The sequence below is a fragment of the Halichoerus grypus genome, chromosome 5, assembly GCF_964656455.1.
Source record: "Halichoerus grypus chromosome 5, mHalGry1.hap1.1, whole genome shotgun sequence".
In the NCBI taxonomy this organism is placed as follows: Eukaryota; Metazoa; Chordata; class Mammalia; order Carnivora; family Phocidae; genus Halichoerus; species Halichoerus grypus.
The window spans coordinates 125438350-125465765 of NC_135716.1; the positions used below are offsets into that span (position 1 = coordinate 125438350).

The following is a 27416-nucleotide window of genomic DNA, read 5'->3' on the forward strand; positions in this document are numbered from 1 at the left end:
TCGCTCTCTCTCTCTCTTCAAATAAATAAATAAAATCTATAAAGAAAAAGAGCTACCTCACAGAGTAATTGCAATGATTAAATAAGATGATAATTGAAAGATTCTAGTACAATACCTGTACAGTACAATGCCTGGCAAACAGCAGGCAATGAATAAATGGCCACTGATTCTGCTATTGCTGTTGCCAGGGGTTTAAATAATTACCTCATCTTTTTTCCATCTTCCCTGAGAGTAGATAGCAACACTCAACTAGGACTCACGTAGTGGGGGCCTTGGCAAATTTGTCAGCAAGGTGGTGAGTTCTCTTACTCTCTCTCCAGACTATTCCTCCCAGGAAACTTACCACAAAGCCTAGTGAACCAGGTAATTAACAATGAAGGCCATGACTGCTACATGGGTCATGATCAGCATCACCCACAATGACAAATATTTATCGAGCTTTTCAAAGGTGTCAATTGGATAGAGATAAAATGTATTTGTAGGAACCAGAGGTTGTGGTTTTAAATACCTTTCCATATTGATTAATAAGATGACTTCCCGGAAACATATAGAAAAATAAATAAGTCTCTTGAAATTGTTTCAGCTGCGTATGTCAGAAAATTAGCTAAGCCATTAAGTCAGAAGAACTAAAAGATCTTAAAGAAGACATTTAGAATTAAAGTACTGTTCAGTCAAGGTACACAGTGCTGAAAACATAATTTAGAAAGTGTGGGTGTAGCAAAGCCATGATGGATAGTGCTGTATCCCCATCTGGGTAACAGTTGGTGGTGGGGGGTGGGGGCTGGAGGAACATGAGGAGGGGAAGGGAGGGGTCACTGGAACACAGAGAGAAATAGCTGTATGGAGAGGGCATCTGAAAGGAGGTGTAATTTTGGCTAGAGCAATAGACCCAGCCTGCAGTGAACTTGCAAGGAGGGAGCTGGGAGAAAAAATACTCCAACCTCACTCTCCTTCCTCCTGCTGGTCTTCTGCTGGTACTCCAACTGGCTAAACCCAATCAAAGTCCAGAGAGCAAGAGAGACCTTGGCTGTATTCTATATGGGTCAACATCCAGGACATGTGAAGGGTATAGAGTGGCTCAGGGAGGGCAAATGGAGGATCTTTAGTCTACCCATAGACCTAGGCAACATGAAACCAAGTCCTAAAGTAGGAAGGCACCTAGACCGGACAGTCCTTTAGAACAGGGATTTTGTCTTGCTCACTTTTGTAACCCTGCTGTCCAATAATCACCTAGCTCAGAATAGCACTCAACAAATATTTGTTTTAGGAAGAGCAGTATTGCTTGGGTATTCACTTCAATATTAGATTTTTTAAGAACGTTTTTAATTTGCTGCTAAAACGATCAGAAGCTTGTCTCTGCAGAGTCATAGAGAAATATGAAAATAGACAAAGTGACAAAAGTTTGGCATGTGAAGTCAAAACTGTCTTATCTCCAATGAGCTGTGCAAGGCAGCTCTGCACATGAATGCATTCCATAGCAAAGTTTGGCTCCTTCACAGCAAGTTCAAGTTTAAATCCTATATTAATGGAACCCCCACAATTTACCTAAAGCAGCGGTGCTTTCAGGTAAACATTTGGAGGAGCAAATTTAAAGAAGAGTACAAATGGAATAAGTCTGCAAATTTAAAGGTAAGCCTCCACTATAAAAAAATTTAAAAACCTTCTATGCTTTTTTTAATTAAAATTATCTGTAGTATTTTTACTTTTGATCAGATGATGTTAAAATAGTTGTATTGGGATTAAACTTCCTAAACCTTGACTGTGTGTGTTTTTTTTTTTTAAGGTTTTATTTAAATTCTAGTTACTTAACAGTGTAATGTTAGTTTCAGGTGTACAATATAGTGATTCAACACTTCCATACAACATCCTGTGCTCATCACAAGTGCCCTCCTGAATCTCCATCACCTATTTTGCCCATCCCCCCATCCACCTCCCTTCTGGTAACCATCAGTTTGTTCTCTATAGCTAGGAGTCTGTTTCTTGGTTTGCCTCTCTTTCTCTTTTTTCTCCCCTTGCTCATTTGTTGTGTTTCTTAAATTCCACATATGAGGGAAATCGGATGGTGTCTGTCTTTCTATGACTGACTTATTTTGCTTAGCATAATACTCTCTAGCTCCATCCATGTCATTGCAATCGGCAAGACTTCATTCTTCTTGATGGCTGAGTGATAGTCCTTCATATATATACCATATCTTCTTTATCCATTCATCAATTGACAAATACTTGGGATGTTTCCATAATTTGGCTATTGTAGATAATGCTGCTATAAACATAGGGGTGCATGCATCCCTCTAAATCAGTATTTTTGTGTTCTTTGGGTAAATACTTAGTAGAGTGATTGCTGGATCATAGGGTAATTCTATTTTTAACTTTTTGAGGAACCTCCATATTGTCTTCCAGAGTAGCTGAACCAGTTTGCATTCCCATGGAAGGGGGTTCCCCTTTCTCCACATCCTCACCAACATCTGTTGTTTCCTGTGTTTTTGATTTTAGCCATTCTGACAGGTCTGAGGTGATATCTCATTGTAGTTTTGATTTGCATTTCCCTGATGATCAGTGATATTGAGCATATTTTCATGTGTCTGTTGGCCATCTGTATGTCTTCTTTGGAAAAATGTCTGTTCATGTCTTCTCCCCATTTTTAATTGGAATCTTTGCTTTTTGGGGGGTGTTGAGTTTTATAAGTTCTTTAGATATGTTGGACACTAACCGGTTATCAGATATGTAATTTGGAAATATCTTCTTCCATTCTGTAGGTTGCCTTTCAGTTTTGTGGATTGTTTCCTTTGCTGTACAGAAGCTTTTTATTTTGATGTAGTCCCAATTGTTTATTTTTGATTTTGCTTCCCTTGCCTCAGGACACAGATCTAGAAAAAGTTGCTACAACCTATGTCAAAGAAGTTACTGCCTGTGTTCTCTTCTAGGATTTTTATGGTTTCAGGTCTCACATTTGGGTCTTTAATACATTTTGAATTTATTTTTTTGTATGGTGTAAGAAAGTGATCCAGTTTCATTCCTTTAAATGTTGTTGTTCAGTTTTTCCAACACCATTTGCTGAAGAGATGTTCTCTGTTCCATTGCATATTCTTTCCTGCTTTGTCAAAGATTAGTTGACCATGTAGTTGTGGGTCCATTCTGGGTTTTCTATTCTATTCCATTGATCTATGTATCTATTTTTGTGTTTTTGTTTCAACATTGGCCATAGTTTTACAAAAACTGACTAAAAAGAAAACTTCAGGAACTCTTTTTTTTTAAGATTTTTATTTTTAAGTAATGTTTGCACCCAATGTGGGGCTCAGACTTGCAACCCTGAGATCAAGAGTCATATGCTCTACCAACTGAGCCAGCCAGGCACCCCTTCAGGAACTGTTTAAGTAGGACAAGTGATGTTTGACCACAAGTCAAACATTGTGGTGTCATTTAGGACAGTGTATTTCGAACAGTAGCAATATATTTCACATAGTAACCTAATACACACTCAGATACATCCTGGGTCACAATGTAAAATGCTTTCCTTAGTAAAGAGAGTGGTCAAACATTTTGAAATGTACTGCCTTAAATGCCAATATGGCATTTGCCCTGCTTAAAACATGCCTTAATATATGATAGTTAATCAGTACTATTGATAGTACTCTATTTACCCATCCATCTAAAACAAATACTGTGTGTTTCTATGTGACCACAGCCTCAAGTCCTTAGAGAAGGAGCAAGTGGATTAAAAGCTCCAGCATGATGCACTTTTGCTCTGGAGTTCTTTTCCTGAGTTTTAGTACTGCTGTCTGAAGTGTTTAATTGTGTAATTTTAAATATTTTGATGTTTTTGAGGCTTAAGGGCATAGGATATAATTACTTAGAGGTGAAATGGAAAATACGGAGTGCAGAGCTATCAAAATCCAAAGTCTGCCATGGGCAACCACCAGGGAAGAAACTACTTAAATATAAAACACAGCTTATTAAAGTTGTACTAAGATTCAAATGATAACTGATCACTCATCACTGTGTGTTTTGCATAGTTAAAGAATTCTACGAAGGGTATGAACTACCAGCAGATACAGAGTCTCATAAAGAACAGTTTTATAGGTGAGAAGAAAAAAGCAGAACCAGATTAAATAAGACAATGACCCATCTTGACTGTCAAGATTCAATTTCCACTTCCAGTTTTCTTAAGTTAGATCTTTTTGTGCTATGATCTTACTTTAATAGATAAGCATTCAGACAAAATGATCACAAATATTACTTCTACTCATCCTACTCAAAGCCCACAGAAGCCTAACCCAACCACTGCAAAATCTGCTACCATTCCTTCTCTTATCCATTGACCCAAGGAGCTTAAGCAAAATCAGAAATTCTGAGTCTCTCACCTAGTGACTGGATCTAAAAAAATTCATCCACATTATCAGGCTGTTTCCATGGAGAATGATTTCAGTGATGTGAAGAAGAAAAGTAAATGCTCTTTAAAAGACTCCATTTCTATATTAAATCAAATAAATAAAAGATAACAGGATGCTGGTTAGGGTTATAATCTTGTTACTGCTTAGAGCAATTGCTAATGCAAATGGAAAATAATGAAGTCAGGCCCATTTAGCAATTGTCTTTGACAGTAATGCTGACTCCTGGAAACCCTCAGTGATCAAACTTCAGATGCAATAGTGAGACTTGGTTCTGCAGTATCTCATTTACTTGTTGAAATCAAAGACTGGCTTGTTTCTTCACAGATGGAGCTAGAAGACCAATGATCAAAGGGAAATTAACGAGAAAGGGACTTCTGAGCGAATAGTGGACAAAAAACTTAGCAAAATGTATCACTTTTTTCAAGTTGTGTGATTTCTAATAAAAATGACTGAGCACCAGCTTCCATTTGTCTCAAGTTTTATGCTTAAAACATCATGGCACAAAGACAAACAACCCAATTAAAAAATGGGCAAAAGATGTGACATGTCTCCAAAGAAGATATATAAGTGGCCAACAAGCACATGAAAAGATGCTCAATCTCATTAGTCATTATGTACATGCAAACCCAAACTACAGTGAGATGCCACCTCACGTAGATTAGGATGGCTATTCAAAAACAAAAAACAAAAAAAACAAAGAAAAATAACAAATGTTGGCAAGGATATAGAGAAATTGGAACCCTCATGTATTGCTAGTAGGAATGTACAATACTGCAGTCACAGAAAACAATTTGGCAGTTCTTCAGTAAGTTAAACAGAGAATCATCATATGACCTAGCAATTCCACTCCTAGGTGTATACCCCAAAGAACTGAAAACTGGTGTTCAAGAATACAAATTAAAAAAAAAAATGTTCATAACAGTACTATTCACCATAGCCAAAAGCTGAAAACAATTCAAATGTCCACCAACTGATGAATGGATGTACAAAATACAGTATATTATTCAGCCATAAAAAGGAATGAAGCATTGATACATGCTAAAACATGGATGAAATTTGAACACAGCATGCTAAATGAAAAAAAAAAGCTAGACACAAAACGTCACATCTCGTATGATTCTATTTATGTGAAATATCCAGAATAAGCAAATTCACAGAGATAGAAAACAGACAATAAGTGATTGCCAGGTGTAACCATTTAATGGGAATGGTTTTTCCTTTGGGGTGATGAAATAGGCTGAAAGTAGATAGTAGTGATGGTTGCACAATATTGTAAATATACTCAATAGTGGTGGATTACACACTTTAAAATGGTTACATTGGTAAATTTTATGCAATGTGTATTTTAACACACAAATGCGCACGCGCGCGCGCACACACACACACACACACACACACACACACCTCATGGCAATTCCAGAAGTTTTATATAGAATTGAGGGAAGTGCTTAGGGGTAGCAACATGTCTGAAAGGGCTCTAGAAACTTTGCATCAAAATTGTGTTTGCTGGGGCGCCTGGGTGGCTCAGATGGTTAAGCGTCTGCCTTTGGCTCAGGTCATGATCCCAGGGTCCTGGGATCGAGCCCCGCATCGGGCTCCTGGCTCAGCGGGGAGCCTGCTTCTCCCTCTCCCTCTGCCTCTCTCCCTGCTCATGCTCTCTCTCTCTGTGTATCTCTGTGTCTCAAATGAATAAATAAAATCTTAAAAAAAAAAAATTGTGTTTGCTAAGCATGAATAAGGTTTTCCTTTAGACTGGGTATTTACTTAGGATGGCTAAGAGTAAGAGACTGATGGAGATCAAGGAAGGGGGAACCACCCCATAGCACCACCAATATTAAAACATCTTACAGAAGTAGCTAGTTTTTTCATTTTAAAGTAATCATATGGGATACCATTCCTCGTAGTGGACACACAGAAAAGAACTCAGCAAAGTTCACATTTTATTATCTATATTTATTTAAATGAACATAGCCTATCATTTCTGCTCCCAGTGTCACCACTTTTCTCCCCTGCAATACAGAAACACTGCTAATTTTCTCCTCCACTCCCCTGGTATTTTTTGTTGTTTTGAGTAGCAATAGGGAGCAAGCATGTTTACATAAATGTAATAAGCTACTCCCCTCAGCAGCCCACAATCAATTCCATTCTATCCCCATATTTCTCTATTAGACAGTGATGCCTTATTGTCTAAGGACACTATTTTAATTTGTCAGTCCATCTTGAATCAAAGTTTCAAAACAAGCAAATGGAGGGAACCAAATTTCTCAGAGCTGGTGGCTTACGGGTTGTTTCTGTACAACTGAAGCATAGGTATGTGCACTCCCAGGGATATTTACCAACATGCTAGGAGGCATATAAATCCCAGAAATAATACAGGGTATCTTTCTGGATTGTCAGTTTCACTCCATGATAAGGGATCTAAGAACATTACTTTTATATTAAAACAGATACATTATGGGCACCTGGGTGGCTCAGTTGGTTAAGCGACTGCCTTCGGCTCAGGTCATGATCCTGGAGTCCCGGGATCGAGTCCTGCATCGGGCTCCCTGCTCGGCAGGGAGTCTGCTTCTCTCTCTGACCCTCCCCCCTCTCATGCTCTCTCTCTATCTCATTCTCTCTCAAATGAATAAATAAAATCTTTAAAAAAATAAAATAAAACAGATACATTATGGAGCAAGATGCAAGATCCACATGTATTTTTAAGATTATGTAAGGCTTAAAAGAAATTGCTCACTAGCTTCCAGCCTCTGAAGGGGCAAGTTCATTCTCCCCCGCCTTTAGGAATATGTAAAAGCACTTTGTAAACTGCAGCAGACCATACAAATCTGCAAAAGAGCACTGGGCATGCCAGCGGAAAAGTATGAGGGTCCCCTCGAAGAGCACACTGGCCAGCTAATTTTTCCTCATTGATTTTTTTCACATTTGTTTCCCTCCCCACCCAAAGGACAAAAATAAAGGAAACTTACAATGTAAAATTCAAACAGTATAAAATACATCATATAGAAAGTCATCTACTGAGCACTGGCTAGTTAAAGGCACTGTGTGGAGCACACCTAGGATAGACAGAGGAGCCTGTCATCTTCCAGAGCATAAGCACTTGCCCATGAGCAAGCAGGTCATTGTGGGAATACCACCACCTACACTCAAAGTGTATAAGCAGAGGCTGAATGATGACATGTTTTTGATTTAGGAATCCATAGCCTGGCTTCTCATGGCTGTTCTGTCACTCACTAGCTGGGTGCCCTTGACCAAGCCTTTTCTTTATCTGTCATCAGGAGACAGAAAGACCCCCTCTCCTTACATCATAGGGTAGACGTAGAAATCCAATGACATCAAAACCAAAAAAATACTTTGGAAAATAAAGGGTCTATGCAAATGTACGGTAACATGATTGCCATTGCCAGGGATTTTCAAGATTAGAACGGCATCCAAGGCTGTTCATGAGCTGGTTCATGAAAGTTTCTCCAGGTTCAATACAATGTTTCATGAACTTGCCTCTCTTTAACTGGACCACACCTTAGCACAGTAGGTGTCCCAGAATTGGTATTGAATAAAAATTGTTAAATAAAGGGTAAACAAATGTTATAGAAGCTGTTTGGGAGAATTGGGGAACATGTTTCAAGCACACAGGAAGTTTTCCTTCCTCAGCCTCAGAAAAATAGAGAAAGAATTTAATACCCCTTCATCTAACTCTAAGGTTCTATAATCGGATCTGTTTTTATAGAGACGAATACTAAGGAGGGTTGCCATGCTACTAGCTGTCAGTTGACTCACTGGAAGAGAAAAACTCTAAGTGTGGATACAATGAGGTCTGCAGTTGGCCAAGCCTATCATAAATTAAAAGCTAACCTTCCTTCTTTAGAAGGGTGCCAACTTCTTTGCTTCTGATTCTGTAAAAAATAAAGTCAATTCCATTTACCTGAAGCATTGGACTCAACTACTCTAATAAAACTATTTTAATGAAAATTTGTGTTGAGAAATAATTGGAAACACTATTTTCTATACTTGCATAATTATTAATATGCTAAATTATACCTATTATAGAGTCTCCCAGAGAGGGAGAGTAAACAACATTTATGTGAAATATAGTTCTCTTGCCATCTTTCTGGGGTGGAAGCCTGACCGCCTCGTAATGCATAAGGCAAGATCAGAAGCTATTTTCTATCATAATATCTTCATTTTCAAATCATTTTGTTTTAAAATTCACAGAATAATTTTTACAGAGCATCAGACTGTGCTTTAAAAACTTGGCAAGGCCCAAAAAAGCTAAACCACAATCTCCCTCACACTTTGGTCAAAGCTATTCAAAACAGAAAAAGAAGATTCTTTTTGGTATAGGGATTCTTGGTGGGTGTGGGGCAGGAAAGGAGAAAGGTAATTTAGGAACTATAGAGGGCCATGAGTTAGTTCTCTGCCCTGGTTAGCAGTGCTAAGAAGAAGTCCCGCCTTGTACTCTGCAGTGGAATCTTGTAGACAGGAGGCAGAGCCCTTCCAATTCTAGGCTGAATGAACTGATAAAGTCATCACTCTTTCAGGCCAAGTTGGAGCACACTGCCTTAACTTGTCCCAGGAACTGTTTGAATTAACAATGGCAGGTCTGCCTTTGGCTTTGGTTTGGCCAAGACTCTTGGATCTTATAATTAAAAGGTATACACCAGTAAATGTGTTGGAATAAAACCAAGTTGGTGCTGTTAAGACTTCAGAAATGGAGATTTCAAGGAGGAGAGATCTTGACTAATCATAATTATGAAAGTAGAGATGTTAGAGATCACAGAAGGAAGTTACAGAAAGCCAGTAATTTAAGGAGAAAAAAAAGAAAAGATCTTAAACACAGTAGAAGCCCATTTTGTTTTTCCTTATCAGTCCCATGTGTGGAAAAAAATGAGGGCTAAATTTCCCCAGGAGTCTGATGAAAGATGAATAGCCAAGTTGTTTCCACTCAAATTTTTGAGTCTTAAATTCATTAAAGAAATACATATTTGGATCGGCAGTCACATTCTGCTGGTGAAAGTCAAAAGAGGGGTCCTAAAAGGAGCAGTGTATCACGATGTCCACTGAGTCAGCCTCCCTGCTGGGTGGCATGAGAATAATGCCACACTGGGTGGAAGTCAAGAGTTCTCATCAGATGACAGATCTGTTGGAGAACAGGCGGAAAAACCTGAAGTGTGTTCTTGGTTGACTGGGCAAAAAGCAGATACCTTTTTCCCTAGTCCACACCATGGCTCACTAAAGCCTGAGATGAGTTCTATCACAACACAGGTAGACTGCTTCCGAGTGGTGTATGGAGTAAAACCAATCTAGTCAACACTGAGCCATGTCATGCTAATGAAAACTATCAGTGATGCGGATATTCCAAAACAGAGCAAAATCAGAAAATCACTTAGTTTTGGTTATAGAATATACCATATTATTTGTGAAGTATCAGGTTTACCTTTGCATTTGTGTTTTGCTTATGGAAGTGTGAAGATTAGTGTGGAGTCTCTAGTACACACATCTGGTAGAGGAGACAATTGGGGTAGGAGAAATAAATCAGCTTGGAATGCAGAATTTCTGCAGACAGATTCCAGGTGGCAAATTTGGAACTAATTAATCATTAGATCATAAAGGACAGGGGACATCAGTTCATTTTCTGGAAGAGAAAACTACAACTGAGGTTACTTCACCCAACCCAGGACACACAGGTAGAGGTCCCAGTCCCTCGCCTTCTGACTCAGAGGTTCCTCCCACTTGGTCACACTATTTGTTCTACCTACCTGGATATTAGCACTTATCCAGAGTGGACCGGAAGGACACAAATGGGGTGACAAAAGACTTTAATAAATTGGTAAGTGAGAGAACATCAAAAGGTTGTTTAGAGAAATTATGCTTTGACGATTGAGACTGATGTCAAGGGAAGCTTACCTTTCTAAGGTATTTCCTTAGAAATGGCCAGAGAAAGAACCATACTTGGTGAAAAATAATGGCATGTGTCTCAATGTGAATTTTTTTTAGCTTTTCACACAGTGTTTCCTGCTAATATTTTTTGGGTGCTCTCAGCAGAGGACAGCCAAGTGTGTGGGCTCTTAGAATCAATTTTGGGTCTGAATTTTGCTTTGAGCACATTTCCCCGCCTATAGTTCCTTCCCCTCTAGCTTAGGCTAAAATTAACATAATCTTTCTAAGGCTCACTTTTCTTACCCACAAGACAAAGGTAATAATTGTACCTGCCTCATAGGGTCCTGAGATGATCATATGAGAAAATACAGATAATATAGGGGCCAGGGCCTGGCATACAGTAAGGGTTTAAGAAATGATATTTATTGGTATTAAAATAATAACTATAGGCACATACACATTTGTTCAGTCTTTTAAATTGAGCAAATCCACATTCTCTCATATTTCCTTAAGGTTTGGTACCCATGTTGCCTTTTCTTTCTTTTTCTACTCAGTGGCTCCTGAAAAAAAGTACATCTTTTATCTTATTTTTTTCTGCCGAGTTACTGCCCAGACAGGGACTCTCATGATAAAAAACAAGTTTAAAACTTCCATTTACTTGAAATAGTGAGTCATAAAATTAATTAATTATAATATATGAGGCTATCATGTTCCTGGGTCATTCGAAGGTAAAAATCTCAAACAGAATTTGATGAAGAACAGTAAGATTTTATCAAGTACAATTCTATTTTCTAGAGAAGGGAAAGGATATACCTGTAGTGGATATTCTGCCCTTGGTCAGGTCTCTGCTTTCGAATGCTGGTTCTTGTAGCCCTTCCCATGGACGGCATGTCCCCAGCCTGGCCCCATCATCTCTAACTTGGGCTATAGCAATAACCAGTTAGTAACTCTAACTGGGCTCTTTGGCTACACCTTTTTTACAAAACATCATTTTTTGTCACAAAGCTCACTTTCTGAAAATATAAACATCAATGTCCAGATTTCTTGATCTGATATACAATGCTCTCTCTAATCTGGTGCCTAACCACATTTCCAGGACTTCTTCTCAACGTTTTCCATTAAAAGAAAGTTCTACCAACACTGAATTCCTCCAGCACACATCATACTTTCAATGCATTTGTGTTTTTTACTCAGGCTGTTACCTCTGCCTGGGAAATCTTTTCATCTTTCCTCCTAAAAACCTGGAATATCCTTTGTAAAACAAATCTTATGTAGATTCTATTGAGCACATATTTGGTGGCAAGGATAGTTGTAAGCACTTACAACATACAAACTAGTTCAGCATTTACTAAGTCCTACGAGGGGTATTATTATTATCTCTACAGAAGAGAGAAGTGAGGCACATAGAGGTTAAGTAATATGTCCAGAGTCACATTGCTGGTAAGTAGATGCTACTTCTGATCAATCAGAATTAATTCTGTCCTCTTTTCTATTATAGGATCTTGTTTATATGACCATTTTGGTGCTTGTTAGAGTCTGGTGTGTTATAAGCTCCTTTTTTATTTACCTTTGGATACTCAGTCACTATACTTTACATTTAATTAGCACTTAACTAAAGGTTACCAACTGCATGAATCCTGATAAGGAAAATACAGCTACATTCTGTACAGATTTTCCTAACATCATGTATGCTTTCGTGTCTTTATTTGGTTGCAAAAATAGGCTTAGTGTCAACTGAATAGAAAATAAGAGTGGGTAGATGAGAGAACATAAAGAGTTGCAGAGATGGTATACTTTTGTAAAAGGACATGCTTCAACCTACAGCAATAACCAAATGCCTTACACACTCCTAAATTCTGAAGAGTTACTGAAGCATAGAAGGAGAAATTGAAAACATAAAGCATAGCTTTTCAAAGCCCCAAACCTTTTTAAACAAACTTCCTTTTTTCATTTCTAAACATTAGGTTTTATTTTAAGCTATACATATTAGGGAGAGTTAAGAGTCTCTTGAAACAGCTTAGTTTAGTTTTGACAGTAACTCTTCTGCAAGGACTCTTTACTACACCATTTCTCCAAGACTCAATTTTCCCCTTAGCTGTCACAGGAAAACCAATGATAGATGACATTTCATGCTCTCCCTTGGACATCGCTTATCTGGACCAGTAGTTTAGGTGAATAGTTACCAGGGGAGGATTCCTATGGCGTTACTATGTCACTATGCAAAACCTTCAGATATTTCCAAAGACAACATTTTAGTATCTACTTCAGCCTTCAAGAAAGTATATAACAAGGAACAACTGGGTCCTTATTTCAAAGAAGAAAAAGTAAACTGTGGACATTCAGCTCCTCATACCACTACTTTTCTGATTTCCAAGTTAAAAGTTATTGAGCATGGTGTTGTAGATAAAAAGAGAATACAATTGCCTGTTGCTCTCAAGAAAGCTCCCATTCTAGATGGTTAGGAAGACATTTACTCAAATAGCTACTCCATTCTATAATCTGGCCACAAGTCTGAGAGCCCAGAGGAAAGAAGGAACCACCCTGTGTAGACATGGACATAGCAGGGAGAGTTGGTGGAGGAGGTCCCACTTTTGTGCCTCAAGGAAGCATCAGATTTAGCCTGGTAGACAGGTATGGAGGAGGTAAGGTGGAAACTGGAATTATAGATAGAATAAAATGCAATAATGAACATAAAGGCAAGAAGAGAAGCTTAAAATACTGTATTGTTAGGGCATGGGGTGCTTAATGACATAAAAGGAGGAGAAAAAGAGGAAGAGAGAAAATAAAAAGATTTTCGTCCCATTTCATAGAAGGAAGGGCAGAGGCTATACCTACCAATCTCATGTAAAAATATAAAGGAGAAAATCAGAAGTCTATAGGAATTAAATGCAATTAAATGAGTTATTAGGAAGTCAGAATATGTTGTTTGATAGCATTGCATTTAATGACATCAGGACTATTTAAGGAAAATCATAAGACCTTCCTAACTGGACAACAAGTCATCAGTATTCAAAAAATTAGGATCAGGTTTGGTTCAGAAATTTAGAAGATAAAATATTTTAGGCAAAAATTAGTTTAGATTAGGCCTTTGTCACACCTCAAATACTTGGGTTTGTTTTATTTTAACATTAGTTTTTTAAAATGAATGTTTATTGAGAACCTATTATTTATCAAGTAAATTCTTAGAACTGATTTTAAGAGATTGAGAAAACACAAAAATGAAAGAAGTTCCAAATGAAACTAAATAATCTTATTATTCATGTAAAATTTTATGTATTTTTTCTGAAATAAGTAATTCAGCAAGTTTAAAAAGAAGCTTAATTGGACACTAAGAGTAAACCAAGGAAATACTGATTAGAGAACAAATTCACCTTGGAAAGCAGAAAAGCACATCTGATTATGAGAACAGTCAGACAATTGAAAATCTTACTGAATAGGGCTGCTGGCGGGCAGTGACGTCAAACCTAACAGAGCTACTCAAATGGGGAATCCTATGCTTCAGAGAAAGGGTTACGAGTCAGCATCTTGAGAGACCCAAGGAAGCTAGACCCAAAAAAATCAACATCCAAGGGCAGGTCCTCTCTTCTCTTAGGTGGGGCTTTTGCCTTCTCATTTACACTTAATTTTATAAAATGTATTTCCTTTGAAGATGTGAAGAGAAGACTTAAGGAAAAAATTCAAGGAATCAAGAAGAAGCTTCTGTGTATTTTGTGGTATGGCACCTTCTATTGGTACGGGTGCATGAGGTCACATAAGATTATGGGTAAAAAGGAGCCGTAAGAATCCTGTGTGACAATAGGAAGATTCGGTCAGCCAGGTGCACCGCATCCGGTCAGAATGAGGGTCCACTTCCCTCATGCCATCTGGATTGAGGATTGGAGATAAAAATCTCTAGAACATGTAATCATTCAGTTCCTAAAAATGATGATGCCATCATCAATAGTTGTTTCCATTTTCAAAATGGGGACAGTTTTTAAAATTAAAAAAGAAATCCTCCATATGTTATATCATCTTAGACAAAAATAAATTTTGACTGTATGAACATCTTTATGTCTCAATTCCCTTATCTCACTGTGTGTGTGTGTATAGGGGGAGTAATATTTTTCCTCATGAAGTTATTGTAAGGATTAAATGAGATCATGTAAGGAAAATAATTGCTACTAAATGTTGGCTAATTGAATTTAAATTTAAAAAAAGAAAAGGATTGGCATGGGGTTAGGTAAAAACCAAGGATTTATTAAATTATTTTTTAAAAAAGAAGAAAAAGAAGCCTTCACATTTATATACCCACTGTATTTTTGGTTAAGAGTTTATTTCCAATATTTAATATATTAAATAATGGCTGATATACCACAATCATGTAAAAGAGAAATGTTGACCCTGATTTCTTAGGAGTTTACACAGTCTTCAGTAAATGAAAACATTGTGACTGATATACCTCAATACTTAGACTGGTTAATTCATTCTAAAACAAAGCCACATCCCTCTAGGCTTAAATTCACAGCCCATAGCCTTAATGACTAGCCGTTTCCCAAATGTGATATTCTGATGGACTTCCCGCTCCTTCAGGAATTACTGCCACACTCAATCAGTTATCCTTTAATCTAGCTTAGAACTCAGTCTCATTTGATTATTAGTAGTCTGAGCTTAAGTGAATTTAGAAAATTGCATATTGACACAGAAAATGTATGCTTTTTGCAGTCGAACACTCTAATGCAAAGGCATGGGATTACAAATTTCATTCAAAGGAGTTTTTAAAATGAACATAGTGATTTTGGTTTTCACTCCACCTGAGGAGTTTGAGAAGAGGATGAGCATAGGCAATAGGTCTATTTTCTATTGATTTTCTCTATGATTTGTAGATATTTCATCATCAAACAAAAATAATTTACCATTACAAACCATGAATCCATCAAAATTAATATAATCCTGAAATTACACTGAAATACTCACCTGAATCCTATGGAAACTACTTTTGCAGGAAGGAAAAAAAATTAATTTTAGGAGAATTATAATTAAATCTTTTTAGATTTAACTGGACAACAGAATCCAAGGAGAGTATTATTTAGCACAATGCAGTTCATCTCTTTAGATTTACTAAATTATTTACCCAGCATTGAGGACAGTCATATCTATGATCTATCATTCAAACATGGGAATGTCAAATCTCTAACTTTCTTTAAACTTTGCTCTAGCAACTGAATAAGAATGTTCCTTATTTCTGAAAGAGGAGATAGCTATTTTTTTCTCTCCATTTGCTTTTTGTACATATTTTAAAATTTTGTCCTCCATAATATGTATAAATTTATTTAATCACTTGTTTTCCCCAAATATAAGCTAATAATTATAACAGTTATAATACCTTTCATTTTATATGTATTCTCAAATTGTCTTTAGATTTGCATTCTTGATATTTTCAATCAACTTTTTGGTGCATATTTTTAAAATTCCTAACATATACTTTTTGAATATTGAATACATGAATTATTAGCTCAACTTTAGAGATAAGGAGAATGAGATATTGAAAAACTAAGTGACTAAGAGTACTGAATATGAATTACCAAAATATAAAATGGCAATGAAAAGTTATCTTCCAGTGACAGCTCATAATATGCAACTGTACCCACGTAACAGTTCACTGTAGTGAATTCAATACAAAGACAATTCTGTTCATTTGACAATAAAAAATGGTTTAATAGAACTTTAACTTCTCTTTGTACTGTGTCCTATAAATAGCTACCTCTTCTAAAATTCTTTTTTATAATCCTGCTTTGCATTTATTTGTGAACATGTCTGCATCCCTCATCAGAAGGAGTACTTTCAGGAAATTTCTGTTACTCATTGTTGTGGAGCTTTTAGCACATAGTGGGTATAGCAGATGTTCAATAAATGCTTGTTACAAAAATAAATGAAGTGCTGATTTGTCATACTATGTGAGCTGATTCCTTAGGAGAGAAATTTGCACTTAGTGGACAGCCTAATAGACCAAAGTATTTAGAATATCACACTTCATAGTCCTGAAATTCCATGCCTCGGTTCACATGTATACAATGAGTGACAACAATTTTACTGGAATGTACAAAGGGGTCTGCTCTCTGGCTAAAGTTTATTACCTCCATCTCTGACTCCTACCACCTTGGTTTCTGGGTGACCTGCCATGGTCTGCTCTTTGAGATTGTTATCTGTGAGGAGCGAGCAGATAGCAACACTTGTCATGCAACTTAAATGAGCATACAGTAGGGGCGCCTGGGTGGCTCAGTCGTTAAGCGTCTGCCTTTGGCTCAGGTCTTGATCCCGGAGTCCTGGGATCAAGTCCCGCTTTGGGCTCCCTGCTCAGCAGGAAGCCTGCTTCTCCCTCTCCCACTCTCCCTGTTTGTGTTCCCTCTCTTGCTGTCTCTCTGTCAAATAAATAAATAAAATCTTAAAAAAAAAATGAGTATACACTAATCAATGAGAGCCATCAATAAGAATGCTAAAATAAATAAATGAATGAATAAATAGATAAAATAAAAAAAATTTTTAAACTTCTGCATCACAGTATGATGCTGTTGAATGAAGAAGCCTCATCACGTCTCACCGCTCTCAGCTATCATCAGTAGCTTTCAAAAATAATTGCCATGTTGGACAAAGGGTCCTGGATTTCATAAGGCAGTTAGTGCTATTTCCCTGCATTTCTTACACTTAGGAACAACTGGCAGCAAGAGCCTGGCCTTGGGGATTCAATAGAAGTGACCCATGACTTGCGGTCTTATAGGCGGCTGCTAACCACTGGCTCTTTTCTACAATCCCCATGGACTACTGTCCATCTGCAGCTCAGCCAGCCATTCTGTCACGCTTGGTGGTGAAGACAGACAAGGAAAAGGAGGTTTGATAGAGAGCTAGAAGCAAGACCCAGAGCAGAGCACTCCTTAAGATATTTTTCTTTGCCAAATGGAAATGGTTTTATTGTTTTTTCTTTCTTACTATAAATATTTGCATGTATGTGCCATGAAACAATTTCAGAAAATATAGAATGCTATAATGAAGAAAACAGAAATCATGCACAACCCCACCACCCATGCTGCTGTCTATCCTTTTGGTCTTTAAAACACATTTCACATCCACATTATAAAACATGACAGAAAGGAAAACCTGGAATAAGAGTGAGGATAAAATCTCTTTCATACAGTTAAAGAAAAAAGAATTTAAGGAAAAATAAAATCAAAACAAGAACAAAACCTAGTAAGAATGGCAAGCGTTACCAGCCATCCAGAGGATACACAGGACAGAGAAAGCTTTCAAAAGGAAGAAGAAAGATAGTGATCAAACCAGCCTGTCTCAAAAAACCATGGCACTGAAAAGCATCAGTAGCTAGAAGCAAGAGCTCTGAGGCAGAACAGAGAGATGTGGCGAGAACAGAGCGAGCAGGTACCAGGAGAAGAGAGAAAAGAACGAGCAAAGAGGGAGAAGGCAGCAGGAATGGCCACAGGAAGAAAAGCAACATAAGACGAAGATGCCCCCTACCCCTTATTTTACCCTGGAAGACCACCTCTGTTAAGTCTGTGGACTGCTCGATTTCTTTGTTTTATGTTTGTTAAACAATCAGAATAGTTAAAGGTGGTACAGATGAAAGAAAAGACTTCTAGTTATAGTTAAATCCCTAACTCAAAAAAAGGCAAATCACTCAGCATTATAAAAGATATAAAAAAAATTAATGAAGGCAACTTAGCTACATATTTCAGCCAGAATTCGTTCAGTGTATAAAATGAGCCACTCTAAAAGGAAGTCAGCTTCTTAGCCTAGGCCCGTGTCTTATCCAGCATGCAAGAGCTTTCTGGGAAAAAACTGTTTTGATAGAAAATTGTGTGTGTGTGAGAGAGAGAGAGAGACATAGAGAGACAGACACAGAGAGTCAGACACAGACAGAAAGGGGAGAATCTGTGATGCATTGGCCCCTAGGAGATAGAGAGCTACAAAGAAATCATGTAGATTTGTTTTGAATTTTGTTTATTTCACCAAAATAACAATGTTCATTTTCTTAGGATCTATCTAGCTGCTGATTAAAACTGTAAAATCATCGAATTTTAATGTTAGAGTTCTTCTTCCATTTTATTTTTTTATTTTTTATTATTTTTAAAAAAAAATTTTAAAAGATTTTATTATTTATTTGACACAGAGAGAGAGAGAGTGCACAGGCAGGGGGAGTGGCAGGCAGAGGGAGAGGGAGAAGCAGGCTCCCCGCTGAGCAGGGAGCCCGATGCAGGGCTCGATCCCAGGCCCCTGGGATCATGACCTGAGCCGAAGGCAGACGCTTAACTGACTGAGCCACCCAGGCACCCCCTTCATCCATTTTAGAGTGCAGGAAACAAAGCCTGGAGATTGTGGGAAGTGACCTGACCAAGGTTACCTAGTTTGTTAGTAACAAAATTGAGGCAAGCATACTCCTTGTTCACTGCTATTATTTCTGGGGTTTGCTAAGTGTCATCTGCTACAGAGGACACAGCACAAGGTAAGTTAGGGACTCTTCTAAACTGGGAGATTGAGATAGCTGTCTTCAGCAGGAGATGGGACTGCCAGGGCTATGATGCTAATCCCTGCATGTCTGTCTTCGCTCATAAACTCTCAGCTAAAAGGATACTTCCCCAAGGAGAAGGTCTTTGAATTCAGGGCAGAGGGGATTGTGCTTAATTCTACCAAGAGATCTGACAAGACTCCTATAAGAAGGAGGCTCAGAAAACATTAGTTCTAAGTATGAAATTAGCTCCAGGCAGATTCCAGTAGCTGTAAGAAGGCTTTTGGGTATCATCTCCATGTGCTTACAAAATTGACATTCTCATCAACAAATATTTGTTGAGGACCTAATGTACACCTAGTACTCTGCAGAGAGAAATGTAAGACAGCCTTGAGGGGCTTCCAAATTCGCCAATCTCATTGGCCAGCCGGAACCATACATAAAGAATAAGAAATAGCCAAAGCAGGCTGTACAGAGTACATGACACAGGGCAGGCAAAATAAGTGCCTGAGGAATTCATAGGAAAGAGAGATAAATAGGGCTATCAGAGACAGGTGCATGGAAGAACGGACTCTTGAGCTGTGCCTAAACAGATGTGTATGACAAGAATACAAAAGCAAGGGCATTTCAGCTGGGGAAACAGGGCCAGCCAAGATGCAAAACTCAGAGTGTGTTGTGGGATAATGCAGACTCATTTGGTTGGGCTAGGGGGTATCTGTAAAAACAAGTTGGTGACAAAGTTGGAGAGAGGGTAGGGCAAAGTCCTCGGGACAAAAATGCCAGATGAAAGACACTGTCTGCAAGGAGGAGCCATCAAAGATTTGTGGGTAGGCGAAGGAAATGCCAACATGATTCAGTATGATTACTCTGCTGAAGTACAAAATGTGGATTAAAGGACAAAAGATGGGAAACAGAGAGAATAGTTGGAGAAAATTTTAATAGTCTAGACATGAGATGATGAGAGTCTTGGAATAAAAAATAAAGCATACGATCATATAATCAATACTATGACACAAAAAACCAAGGAATTGGTAACACAATCAGAGTTTGGTTTGGAAAAATGAACCAAGTTTCAAGATGGGTTGAGTTTCACAAAGAAAAAGCTAATAGCTAATCTAGTTTGAGAGAACAATGGTTAGAAGTGGTATCAGAGATTGAGATGACATGTAACGATGATGGTTGACACTAGGCAGCTGGATGAGTCCTCTCAGGGAATGAATGCTTCCTTTGTGCTTAACATAAAGGGAACAGAAAAAGAAAAAAAGAAAGAAAGGCCAGTGTCATAGCTTCTCAGAAGTACCATAGCAACAGACTGGTCTGCCAACTTCTACCTGAATTTCCTTCCATAGTCTAGGCTTCCTAATGATCCAAGACTGATGACAGTGGCCAAGGGTCTGGAAGGAACCCACAGCCCATCATTCTGAAAATATAACCTTGACAGTGGGAAGCCCTGGTGACTTAGCCAATGCCTCCCATCTCAAAACTCCATTCGGGAGAACATGCTGATCACTTACTGAGGGTCCCATGCTGTTTTCAAATATGACATGTATAATAACCTTTTTTTTAAAGAAGGGAAAAATAAAAGTCTGAATGATTACCCGAATACATAATAAAATGTCAGTGAAGGAAAACTGACACTGAGCTTGGAATTGTTCCCTTGATATTATACTATGGCTGTAAAATAAATCATAATCACTATTATTTACTAATGTTTACCATGTGGCAGGCCATGGCTAAATGTTAAATGTTATAAATTTATAAATTAAATGTATAAATAAATGTTAATTCCAACAAAAGTACAGAAGGCAGATATTATCACTTTCACCCTAACTTTTTTTTTAAGATTTTATTTATTTGAGAGAAAGAGAGTGAGAGAGAGCACGAGCAGTGGGGAAGGGACAGAAGGAGACAGAGAAGCAGGCTTCCTGCTGAGCAGGGAGCCCAACGCGGGGCTGGATACCAGGACCCCGGGATCAAGACCTGAGCCGAAGGCAGACGCTTAACTGACTGAGCCACCCAGGTGTCCCACTTTCACCCTAACTTTACACACAAGAGAAGTGAAGCACACAGAGTTGCCATAGAACACACAAATAGAATACAGGATAATCTATGGCAAGGCAATAACCCATCAAACCCCACCCAGTATTATCACCCCAGTCTGGGTGAATGTCCTCTGACTTGAAATTTTAGTATAACTCAATGGTTATAGACAAAACATAAATTAATCAAGCACACAGACACACACAAATTTGTGGGAGGAGAAAGGCTGATGGGTATTTTAACTACATGAATGACACAATCCAAGAAACCTTTTTATAAAGCAACCCTTGGTAAGAACTCACATGTCCAGTTTATTTAACAAAAAGGCACTAAGTTACGGTTTCTAGTAGGACTGATGGTTACATTTCAAAACTCATAATAGTGATGGACCTCGGCTTCACTAATGTCTCCACATACACTGTTTCAAGCAAAATATAGTCCATTTACAAGAAGTGCAGAAATGTTGTTAAACTTAATTAGATGCAATTGTCACACTTTCATTAGCTATTAACATTATGTAAAGATAAACCTAATACATAATGAATTCTTTCATTGTCACATAATTATAATTTTAATGATTGCATTATGACCATTATAATACAGCGCATATTTTCAATTTTCCCATTAGTGGGCAATTATTTATAAGGTTTTCTATTACAATCTGTCCATAGAAACCCAGTTATTAATGCCTTCATTTTCCTAGAATGATGACCACAGTGTTCAAATCAATATGATGACCACAGGGAGAATTGCAAAGCAACATGGAAAGAACAACAAAACTACAACCATGAAGTCAGCTCATTCAACACATGCCTGAGGAAATTTCAAGATGAAGAAAAATAATATATTAATATTCTTATAAGAAGTTCTAGTTTATAAGGTTTTCTCAAGTCTATTTTCCCCTCATTTTTTTGTGGCCTTGAGTATCCGATCTTTCTTAAGTCGGTTTCCATGGTATGAAATATTCAATAGCCTAACCTTTGAAAAATGTCTTACGCAGTTTTCACCATTCAGAGAATTAAATTAACAGCCCACAAAGCCATTTCTGGGAAATTTTTTGAATTGCTCAGTCTCAAGGTTGTGTGTCAAGAAGTACAATGCTGATGAACTGTATGATTCAGCCTCAAAGGATGGAGAGTGGGAGACATTTCTTAGAACAAAGGCAAAGGGTGATGCGAATGGACAATGATTACGATGACAGTGATTATGAGTCCTGCAAACTAAAAATAGCAGTAACAATAATAATAACATCTAACAAAGTTTTCATCTTTAACCACTACCGCAGAAAGATCACAGATCCCCTCGTTATTCTTTTGGTGAAGTCTGACAGTATTTGGTAGACGTGGAGAGGTGTCCAGGAGTATGAAAAGAGATTTAGAAATGTCGCATAGAAAACACCTGGCCTTAGCTGGTTGTGTTCTTCGGTCTTGTGGCCTCATATGGTGGCATCACAAGCCCCTCAGGGCTTCCCTGTAGCCCTCTGAAGCCAACTTCACTATGTCTCCCCCCACTTCATTAGGCGTGCCCCATTATGTCTGAATCCTGGCCACCTTGAGCTCTACAAGGTTCATGGAAGAAATTAATGAACTAGTTAGACTGAAACCCAAAACTTCAAAGACGCTCATAGCTTATTATTTAACTTGATGGTAAAACAGAACAGATTTGGGGGCACCTGGGTGGCTCAGTCATTAAGTGTCTGCCTTCAGCTCAGGTCATGATCCTGGGGTCCTGGGATCGAGCCCCGCATCGGGCTCCCTGCTCTGCCGGAAGCCTGCTTCTCCCTCTCCCACTCCCCCTGCTTGTGTTCCCTCTCTCACTGTGTCTCTCTCTGTCAAATAAATAAAATCTTAAAAAAAAAAAAAAAAAAAACCAAACAGAATAGATTTTAACATGGCCTAGTGTCCCCCCTGAGAAAAGCTATTGGTCAAATAGCTTTTTTTTTTATGGACTCCCATGTATTTATTCGTTATTTATTTTCCTCATACCCATTCTTTACTAGAAATTTTCTTTTTTTTTATTATGTTATACTAATCACCATACATTACATCATTAGTTTCTGATGTAGTGTTCCATGATTCATTGTTTGCGTGTAACACCCAGTGCTCCATTCAATACGTGCCCTCTTTAATACCCAACACCAGGCTAACCCATTCCCCCACCCTCCTCCCCTCTAGAACCCTCAGTTTGTTTCTCAGAGTCCATAGTCTCTCATGGTTCATCTCCCTCACTAATCCCCCCCTTCATTTCTCCCTCCCCACTTCTTGTTTTTTTTTTAAAAGCTCATAGCACATACCCTCCCCAATGTCTATCACCCAGCCACTCCATCCCTCCCACCCCCCCACCACTCTAGCAACCCTCAGTTTGTTTCCTCAAATATGTATTCTTACCATTTGGTGATAATATTTGAATATTTTGTTTTTCCATTCAATGGAGGAGAATTAAGAATCCTGGCACACGATAGATATCCTCAAGCACTGGTAATATGTAAGACACACATGAGGAACTGATTAAAATGCAGAGCCCAGAGATTATTAATCTATAGGGCTGAGGAGCTGTTTTTATCAAGAAATTCCAGAAGATTCTGAAACAGGGGGTCCACAGAATACATTTGAGAAACACTGCTGCATCTGGTGCTCAATGCAATGGTGGGGAAGCCACATGGACCAGTAAACATGGCACTAGTGTAGGATTCAGAAGACCCTTGTGATTGAAGCACCACTACAACAAAAGGTGTGACCTTGAGAAAGTCCTTAAACCTAGGCGGTCTTACATTTCCCACCCACGAGATGCATGTTGGGCTCGTTTTGGAATTTTCTTACTGTGATCTCTGTACAAGGGGACTGTGAAGTTGGCAATAGAGATTACTGGGCTATGTATAAAATTCTGAAATGTCAAATAGGAATCATTTATACATCCAATTCAAAGTCTTATTGACACATCCACTTTTTTGGTTTCTGGTTGGAACTCTATCACCTCGGGTTACCAGAATTTCTGATGACAGTTACATGTATTTCAGATTTACGTAGATGGAAAAAATGACTACTACTTAACAAATGTAGTTCTTTTGTGGATCCCATTTTTCAAAGCACAAAGCCTGCAGGGGTAAAATTGCACAAAGGAATTGGTGTGAAAAATGTTGGGACAGAGTAGGATAGAGATTTCTAAGTCCCAGTCCAACCCTAAAAGTTCTTGACCAATGTTGCTTCTTAAATTAAGAAACTAACAGTTCCAAACAGACTTGTGCCATCCATTTAGCAACTGGGGAGTGAGCATCCCCTATGTGCCAGGTGCTTTGCGAGGGGGCAGAGATACAGCACTGGGTCACATGCAGTCCAGCTCTCCCGGTGCCTATAGTCAGGTGGGGGGAAGATGGACAAGAGCAAACCCATTATGTGTCAGGCCATGATAAGTGACAGAAAGGACAATAAAGTTCGGTGAGCAGGTCGTGGGGAGGGGAGCAAACTGAGGGTATTGTCAAAGAAGGGCTCTGATGAGGCAACATTTGAATCAAGACCTAAAGACAATCAGAGATAAAAATCATAGAGGTCTCTGGGAGGACTCCAAGATGTACTGAGTTATAGAATACATACTTTTCAAAAGAGGAAGATGATTCATATTCTATATTATCATAAACCTCGCTTTAGCTAACATATTTATGAGCTCATGTTCTGGGCCGACTCCAGGCTTATAGAAAGCACGTGGTTATTATTTCTTGACAGGGCTTGGGGAGAGCACAGGTGAAATCTCTAGCCCACTGATGATCTGACAATGAGGTAAAGCTTGGACTTTGGCACCACAGTAATTTTTGTGCTTCAAGAACACATCTTGGTTTGCCGCACATCCTTGTGGTCAACATATTTTTAGTTCACTCTGGGATTTGTTCTGTCTTGGCAGGGTTTCTCAGCGACTTTCATTTCCTACCTACTGACAGCTTGATGAGCATGATTTATAAATATTAAAAATAAGGAGGTGAGACCGGATTCAAAGAACCTGCCAACACATTCCAGGACCTCTGATGAGTTCCCAATAAAACTAGAGAATATGTTTCAAATATCAGTGTATTCTCCATGTCTAGGGCAACGTCTGACACTTAGTTAGCACCCAGGGAATATGTGCTCAAAGGATGAATGAAATGTCTGCAAAAGACTTGAGCACGTCTGTGCTGCCTACCTCAAACCAAAATAAAAACTCTGCCTGAATAGCTTGGTGTGAGCATAGTGGGTGAGGACGTGTGGGTGTATGTTAGTAAACAGGATGTTTTCAGTCCTGTATGAGAAAGCATGGCAGCCGCTCCCCAAGCTCCTAGTAGAGGAAGCTGCCAGTTTTACATCCTTGAAAGCCCCTATTTGCATAGACCCTTTATAGAAGGCAGACGTTAGAAATGGAAATAGTATATGATCACCAAATCTCACTTGAGCTAGAAAGTTCTGCCTGTGGTTTGTGATTTTTGGAGCTGTGTGTGTGCTGACAACAAAATTAACTTCTCCAAAGAACTGAGAATTGCCTACTCTCATCATCCCTCTCACTGTAATTTACATGACTTGACGAAATTAGACTGTTATTTCCATCGGGGTGATCTGCAAAATCATAAAGTGATGTGTATTTTGGGAATGCCTAATTAACTCTCCTTAGTTCCACTGAGGTTTCAGCTACGAATATAAGCATTGCAAATACCATGGAGGTGTTCACATCTAGTTTTAGAAACCATAAAAAGATACTCAAAGGACTTGAAAGAAACATTTCTTTAGAAATCAGGCAGTAACAAGGATTCAAGTCAAATGGTGAGCCTATGGGATAAAATCAGATATACACTGATTTGCCAAAATATGCCTTGCAGCAAATAGCAAGAAATACTCTTATGGTTGAAGTCAATATTAATAATCAAAACAGCAGAATTACAGACATACACACACAAAGTCCACCCCTATTCAAAGTTTTTATCACAAACATTAACTAATATTGATCAAGCTGTTTGTCACAAAAGTTTGCTTTAACATATAATCAGCATCTGAAGTGAGAGCCATATTTCCCAGACAATTGCCAGCACCTTGTGTCATACTTGTAAATAATGGGCTACTCCTATTGAGCACCATCTGCTTAATATAGAAAAATGTTCATCTTAGTTAGGAAATTCTTATTATTATTTAATATTTACTGAGCACCCTCAATGTGCTTGGCAGCAAAAACACCAGAAACACACTCTCTGCCCACCAAGAATCCACCTGCTAAGGAAAATATGATGAACCAGTTATGCAGTCATTTCTGTTTTTAACATGTTTTATGTAATTCTTTCCAGGTGATAAAGTTACCAAGGGTTCAGTCTTTGGAAGCTTCTTCTCTTCTGATCAAGGGGGGATGGTGAACTATCAGATGAGTTATGAATGAAGTAAAGATAAAAGAGGAGAGAAAGGGCCAATTAATTATAACTGTATAGAAACATAAGTGAAATTTGCTCCATTGATGGAAAAAAAATATAATGCTCTCCTAAGTAAACACGGCTATATTTGTTAAGGACTGCATAACACATTAGAAATACAGAATCGGTAGTGAACAAGTCACCTTGAAACAGTAACCCATTTTTGTTTTGCATTTACTTTCTAAGCTCATGTCCCTCCACAATGATACATACACATAGGCTGTGGAATACTCATTTCATCACAAGGATATTACCATCTTAGTTAAAAAAGACATAATGGTCAAATATCTACTGAAGATACTAGAAGAATGAAGACAGATTGGTGATCCCTCCCTGAAGTCTTCGACTATATCCCCTTCTCTTTTTCCTACTCTCCACTCAACAAGAGTTCAGGAAAATTGGACATGTTCAATATTGCCACAGTATAGGGAAGCATTCTTGGGAATAATAAACCATTCATATCAGGTGACTGTTACATATATATATATGCCTGTCATAGTGTCTTTGCAAGAATTCTCTACTAATCCCTGTGAACTGTGTAAGTGTTGAATCACAGACCTGTACCTCTGAAACAAATAATACATTATATGCTAAAAAAGAAAAAAAGAAGAAGATAGCAGGAAGGGAAAAACATTTTAATTATCCTTTTAGTGAAAATTATAAATATTTTTTCCTCTAATAATTTCATATCTCAGGTATATTTTTTTTAGATCTTGAATTCTAACTAGTTCTCCACTTCATAGGGTGAGAGGGTCCCCGTCTACCTTGCCAGGGTTTCACTAAGTATCTGAAGTTTCGTTTTGTTTTTTTAGCACTTTTCTTTAAATCATGTACCTTCCTCACTCTGCTTTCTTCATAAGAAAAACATACAATGAATGAAAAGAATGCAATGATTTTGGTCATGATGTTACTTTTTTTCTCCTCAAGTTTTATTGTTTTTCACAAATCAGCAATACCAATTGCCTCACTTATCCATTTGGAACATGTTAAGTCAGAGAATGGAATATTATCCAGCATCTTCATTTTATGGATATACTTCCTAGATAACCACCTCACCCAGATAATTTAGGCAAAAGAGAAACTACATATTAGTGGAGGTAATGCTGTGATGATGGCAGTTGTCGAACAGTGCCAATATGAACTTTAAATGAATATAATTTGAAAGAAATACTTGACAGAGGGATAATGACTAGCTCATATATTG

General features: G+C 38.1%; 1 protein-coding gene across 10 annotated transcripts in view; it reads right to left on the reverse strand.

Moving 5' to 3' along the window:
- The window catches only part of ST6GALNAC3 (ST6 N-acetylgalactosaminide alpha-2,6-sialyltransferase 3), a 577918-nt gene that overhangs the window by 216763 nt on the left and 333739 nt on the right, over positions 1 to 27416 (reverse strand). The window lies entirely within an intron of this gene.